Source organism: Solanum lycopersicum, chromosome 1, assembly GCF_036512215.1.
Source record: "Solanum lycopersicum chromosome 1, SLM_r2.1".
Lineage (NCBI taxonomy): Eukaryota > Viridiplantae > Streptophyta > Magnoliopsida > Solanales > Solanaceae > Solanum > Solanum lycopersicum.
The window spans coordinates 24,629,972-24,636,393 of NC_090800.1; positions in this window are offsets into that span (position 1 = coordinate 24,629,972).

The window sequence follows — 6,422 nt, forward strand, 5'->3', positions numbered from 1 at the left end:
AAATATAAGGCTAGACTGGTAGTCAAAGGGTACACACAAAAGGAAGGTCTGGACTACTTTGACACATATTCTCCAGTCACAAGGATAACATCAATTAGGATGTTAATAACACTTGCAGCAGTGCATGATCTTAAAATCCACCAAATGGATGTAAAGACAGCCTTCTTAAATGGAGAGTTAGAGGAAGAAATTTACGTGGAACAACCTGAAGGGTTTATAGTTCCTGGTAAAGAAAAGAAAGTATGCAGACTTGTGAAGTCACTTTATTGACTCAAGCAAGCACCCAAACAATGGCATGCTAAATTTGATCAAGTAATGTTGGCAAATGGATTCAAGATTAACAAATGTGATAAATGTATTTACATCAAAAATGTTATGAATCATGAAGTCATTGTTTGTTTGTATGTTGATGACTTGTTAATAATGAGTAAAGAAATTGATGATATAAATGCCACTAAGCGCATGTTGTCTAACAAGTTCGATATGAAAGACTTAGGAGTTGCTGATTTGATCTTAGGGGTCAGGATTATCAAAACTCCCCAGGGACTAGCATCATCTCAATCTCATTATATTGAAAAAGTATTGGATAAGTTCAATTACTTGAATTTCAATGTAGTCAAAACTCCAATTTATTTAAGTTGTACATTTAAAAAGAATGAAGGTCAAAGTGACTCTCAATTGGAATATGCCAGAGTGTTGGGAGGTTTGATGTATATTATGAATTGCACACGACAAGATATAGCATGTGCTGTTAGTAAACTGAGTCGGTACACTAGTAATCCGAATCAAACTCACTGGATGGCTATGAAACGTGTGTTGGGTTATCTAAAATGGACACAACATTATGCTTTGCATTATAATAAATATCCTGCTGTAATTGAAGGATATAGTGATGCAAATTGGATCACAGGGTCAAATGATGTAAAATCCATGAGTGGTTATGTATTCATACTTGGTGGAGGAGCTGTCTCTTGGAAATCTTCCAAATAGACATGTATTGCTCGCTCCACAATGGAATCTGAATTCATTGCTTTAGATAAAGCTGGTGAAGAAGCAGAATGGCTCCGGAATTTCCTAGAGGATATTCCATTCTAGACCAAACCTGTCGGACGAATTTGCATACATTGCGATAGTCAAGCAGCAATAGGTAGGGCAGGGAGCATTATGTACAACGGGAAGTCTCTTCATATACGACGTAGACATAATACCATAAGACAACTGCTCTCTAGTGGAATTATCACAATAGACTATGTAAAGTCAAGCGATAATGTGTCAGATCCACTAACGAAAGGCCTAGTGAGAGAGGCAGTTGAAAGATCATCTAAGGGAATGGGTTTATGGCTTAGGACAAGTCAACATGACGGTAACTCTATCTAGCAGACTAGAGATCCCAAGATCTAGATTCAAGGAGAAAAACAAAGTTGTGGCTGACGGTTCGACATTGTCAAATAACTCAATCCATTCTCATGATGAAGACAATGTTCAAGAAAAGGTTAAGACTTTAAGGCTTGTTAATGAGGTAATAAATCTTAAATTTTTAATGATTTGCTAAGTTTGGTAGATTTGACCAAATAGTGTATCTACAAGATGACACGGTTAGAAATCACCTATGTGAGTGTGAATTGGAAGCCGCTTCAAAGAGAATTTATGTCAAAAACCTACTCTCTATACACTCATGAAACCAGGAGGTGTTCATGACTGAAACGAACACAACCGTTAGAATCATAAACAGTAAAGGGTTGATTGTGTGACATATGGTTGTCTAGGTATACACCAATGTTTGACGGTTCAAAGATATCACATCTACCGATTGACCGAGTATATCCGACATATGTTCACTACGGAAAGTCCAAGGGGAAACCAACTTATCCAGATGCAATTAATCCTTGCTTGTAAAGTACACAATTCTCCGTGAATTCCTATGTTATAACTATTCCCCATCAATGTGGGGGATTGTTGGGTATGTAGCAAGAATTGATGGGAAATAGAGGGAAGGAGAGGAATTTGAAAGGTTTAGAACTTGAAAGGTTGGGAACTTGAAAAGTCCTCTAATGCTTTATTGAAAAAGGCAATAGTCCCTCATCGGTAATGGAAAGGAATGTAGGAGAGTTTAAATAAATAAACACTCCTATTAATTGTTAAAAGGGTTGGAAAGAGGTACCCCCCTCGCGCCGTCGTCGTCGTCGCTCGCTCGCTTCGGCTTCGGCTTTGGCAAAGGCAAATGATCGATTGAGAGATAATTTTTTGGACAAAATTTATTTTAATTATTTATAAATTAATTTTAAATGGCCAAAAATTATTTTCAATAAATTAGTTGATAACGAATTTAATCGAAATGTTTTCAACTTTTTAGTTAACCCGACCCGACTCGGATCCGCGCGAGTGACCCGTTTAAAATTCCATTATATTTAAAATTTCCCGCCATGACTGTTCTGAAAGGTTGCAACTTTCAGGAACAGTCAATAGCATTTGAAAGTTTGTAACCTTTCATTAATGGTCGTGTTAATTCTGAAAGGGTTGCAACCTTTCAGAATATATTCTTCTTGCCTATAAATATCATTCAGTCTTTAGAATATTTCCTACGAATTTTTTCTGATCTTTTTTCTTCTTAAAAAACATATATTTCTTCGTGTACTTTTCTGCTGTGGATTGATTCGCTGACAGTAGAGTTTTTTGGTATCTATACTCTACTGATTAAAATAATTTTACCTTGGGAGGTTTTATTCCAAATCAAACCTTGGATACTAGAGGTGAATAATTTCCTTAAGGAGACACTATGAATTCAGTGGACTTGATTTTCTTCCTAAATTTTCAATAAGAATATTCAAGTTTCTGGTACATTTTTACAGATTAAATTATTTTTTACAAATAAATTTCTGTTCATCTTATTTACTGGTTATAAAAAATCTCAGTTACTTTGTGTTTCTGAATGATTTATTAGAACCAGTAATTTAACAATTTACAGATGAAAATATGGTAAAAAAATATAGCATTCACTACTCTTTGCTATCTTGTATCTATATTATTTTTGCCCCGGTATATTTATTATTCACTTAAAAATGGTCGTAATCTTCGGTTACAAATTGTGGTCAAATACAGGGCAATCCAAAATTCTCTATCAACTCACCCACAGTAATATAAGAGGCAGCCTATAGGAAAAACAAGAACTGACAGTTTACAAAAGCACAACAGTTATTTATATAAAATCTGCATCCTTTGGCAATTGTAACTCAAAATCTAATACTACAAGACATTTCAAAAGTACCATGAAAACGGGAAATAAACGAAATCGTTATGCAAACACAAATAATAGATCATGACGTTGGATTATTAAATACTACGAAAGATGCAATTTAATACTATGAAAAGATGCAAATTAATAATATAAAATTTAATAAATAGACAAATATAAGGGATATAATTATATTTCATATACACAAAAATTTTACCAACATGTTATTTTAATTCCTATGTTCATGTCTTTTCAAAGTTAAAAAGAAACAAAAAATACAGTTATAAAATAAAACGGCTATTATAATTTAAAAACAACTTATTATAACGATGGAAAAAACATAACACCCACAACCCTCAACTCTTTTTCCATTACACCACCAACTCGGTCGCCTTCTAAGAGTACTGTTGTACAAAGCACAAAATTACATACCGGTGACACTGGACAAAAATAATAACAGCAATTACGCCTAAAATAATTCTTTCAAACCGAAAAAAATGGAGTTGATATCAGACATTGTTAAGACATTTACTTCCCCTGCAAACATATCCACCGATATCAAGAAACTGCAACAATTACTACCTCTACAAGCAATCCAAGACAGGATGTTGAAACATAAATTAAAAAGTTATATATCATCGCTACAAGGAACTCGAAGAAGCCATGACATAGCTACTTTAAAAAATGTCGAGACAAGTATGCACGATTGAAGTGAAAACACACATTACTCCACAGGCAATACAAAGCACAACCGCTGAAGCGGACATATCGTGTTCTACATTACATCAGGAACTTGGGCATGATGGTGAACCTAAGAAATATTCATACTACATAGACATCAACAAATAAAGGGTAAGTTACTGTACACATATCTGCCCATAACACAAACACATAAAAAAGTTAGAAATAAACACAGAATAAAAAATACATTAGCTGCTACACCACATCTCAATAGATTGAGGGTATGTGATGATCCAGATGTCTCATTAACGGTGACCATAAACAACATAATATGGTTTATGAATCATAATTAAACACAATATCTACTTACACGCAACATATTTTATGCGTAATACTTATTAATAACATTTACAAAACATTTGGTCAGGAGGACAAGCTAACCAATTTGATGATTCTATTACGGAGGAATGTACAGATGTATTCGTTACAATGCATACAAAGAGAAATACTGCCAGACAAATAATTCGGCACAATACAGGTACATCACTTACTACATCAACAACATACATAATCACATATGCACGTAGACATATATTAGCTATGCAAGTACAATTTTTGTATATCCAATACTTATATTGTCTACGACCAAACTTATTTGACAGAGAGATACAAGATAACATGGAATTTGGGCCCTCCAAACTACACATGTCAATAATGCAATGCCATTCTATGGTATGAAGAGCGGACAATTAAAAGCAAAAAAACCCAACAACCCAAATATGCAATGTGTTGTATGGAAGGTCGGGTGCGTCTACCATTTCTGACTCAACCACCAGGCTTTCTCAAAGACCTATTAGGCCCAGAATGGGTCATTATTAATAACATATAGTATTAAATAATATTAGTATTTACTGTGTACTAATCCTAGTCCTATTAGGATTAGTACTCCTTAATTCTAGTCCTATTAGGATTAGTACTCCTTCCAATATCTCCTATATATATCTCGCATGTATTCCCTTATTAGGTTAACAATTCAATACAATCAATATTCCTTCATGGTATCAAGAGCCAGAAAACCTAGATCTTCTTTTCTCTAGTTTTTTTTCTCTTTAGGGCACCGATCGTTCCCTCTCTTCTCTTGGGCGGCGACAGCCATGACAACCGAGGTGGATCCTCTCGATTAACTTCCTTCTGGCGTTAAACTCCTTCTCAGGCATCTTCATGCCCTGATTCCTGAAAAATTATCAGACATAAATTACCCTACATGGAAAATCACCGTTCTTACAGCCATTGAGGCCAATTACCTTCTCAAATACATCGATGGAAGCACAGAACCGCCGCCGGCAGTCATCACCGCCACGGACAAATCAGAAAAAACCAATCCGGTCCATGCCGCCTGGAAAGCCGTGGATGGCCAGATCCGATCATGTTTGATTGCGGTCATCTCTCCCACGGTTCAGAAACATGTCCGATCCTACACAACTGCTTCAGCCTTGTGGACGGCCCTCGCAACACGCTATGCATCAATTTCCCACTCTCATAATTTTCAATTGTGTGATCGTCTCCACACAATTACCAAAGACACGAAAATTATGGAGGAGTATTTAGACGAGGTCTCCACTATCATCACAGCCCTCGACACCGTGAATGAAATCATTCCCGAAAAAGATCTCATCATGTGCGTCGTTCGGGGGCTCCCATCAGCTTACTCCTCCATTAAACAGGCGGTTCGCATCAGTCCAACGCCCGTTGACCTTGCTACTCTCTCCTCGTGGCTAAAAAGTGAAGAAATCAACGTAGATCTGGAGAGCAAACTTCTTCTCTGAGAAACTGCTGTTATGGAGCCGGCCACCGCCCTCACCGCAAGCAAGAACTATATGGGGGGGCGTTGTGGCGGCCGACATGGGAGTCGCGGCGGCTACGACAGAAACAGCAGAAGCCGCGGGCGCGGCGGTCGGCAAGGAAGTCCTCCGCCGTACGACGGTCCGCAACACGGCAGCAACAACAGCCTGCACTCTTTCGGCAGCGGCGGGCAGTCATCTTCCAGCGGCGGGCAGGGCACTAACGAGCGGGATCGTCTAACTTGTGAAATCTATCAGAAAATAGGACACACCGCTGTTCATTGCTGGTTTCGGTATGAGGAGAGCCGAAATAGTTATAACCGAGTCAATTATGCATCTCAAGCCGGCCCCTCCTCTGAATGGCTGTTGGATACCAGGGTCAACATACACGTTACCTCTGATCTAGCCAAGCTTAACGCTCCAAATCCATATCATGGCTCCAATGGTATTACTGTTGGCAACGGTAAGTCCCTTAATATTTCTCACACTGGCACGGGTACCATTAAAACCCCCACCGCTATCTTTCACCTAGGTAACCTTACCCACGTCCCTTCTATTAAAACCAATCTCCTTTCAGTTCACCAATTCACAAAAGACAATAATTGCTCACTCTTGTTCACCTCTAATGATTTTCAGATCCTAGACAATACTACCAAGAGAGTGATTTT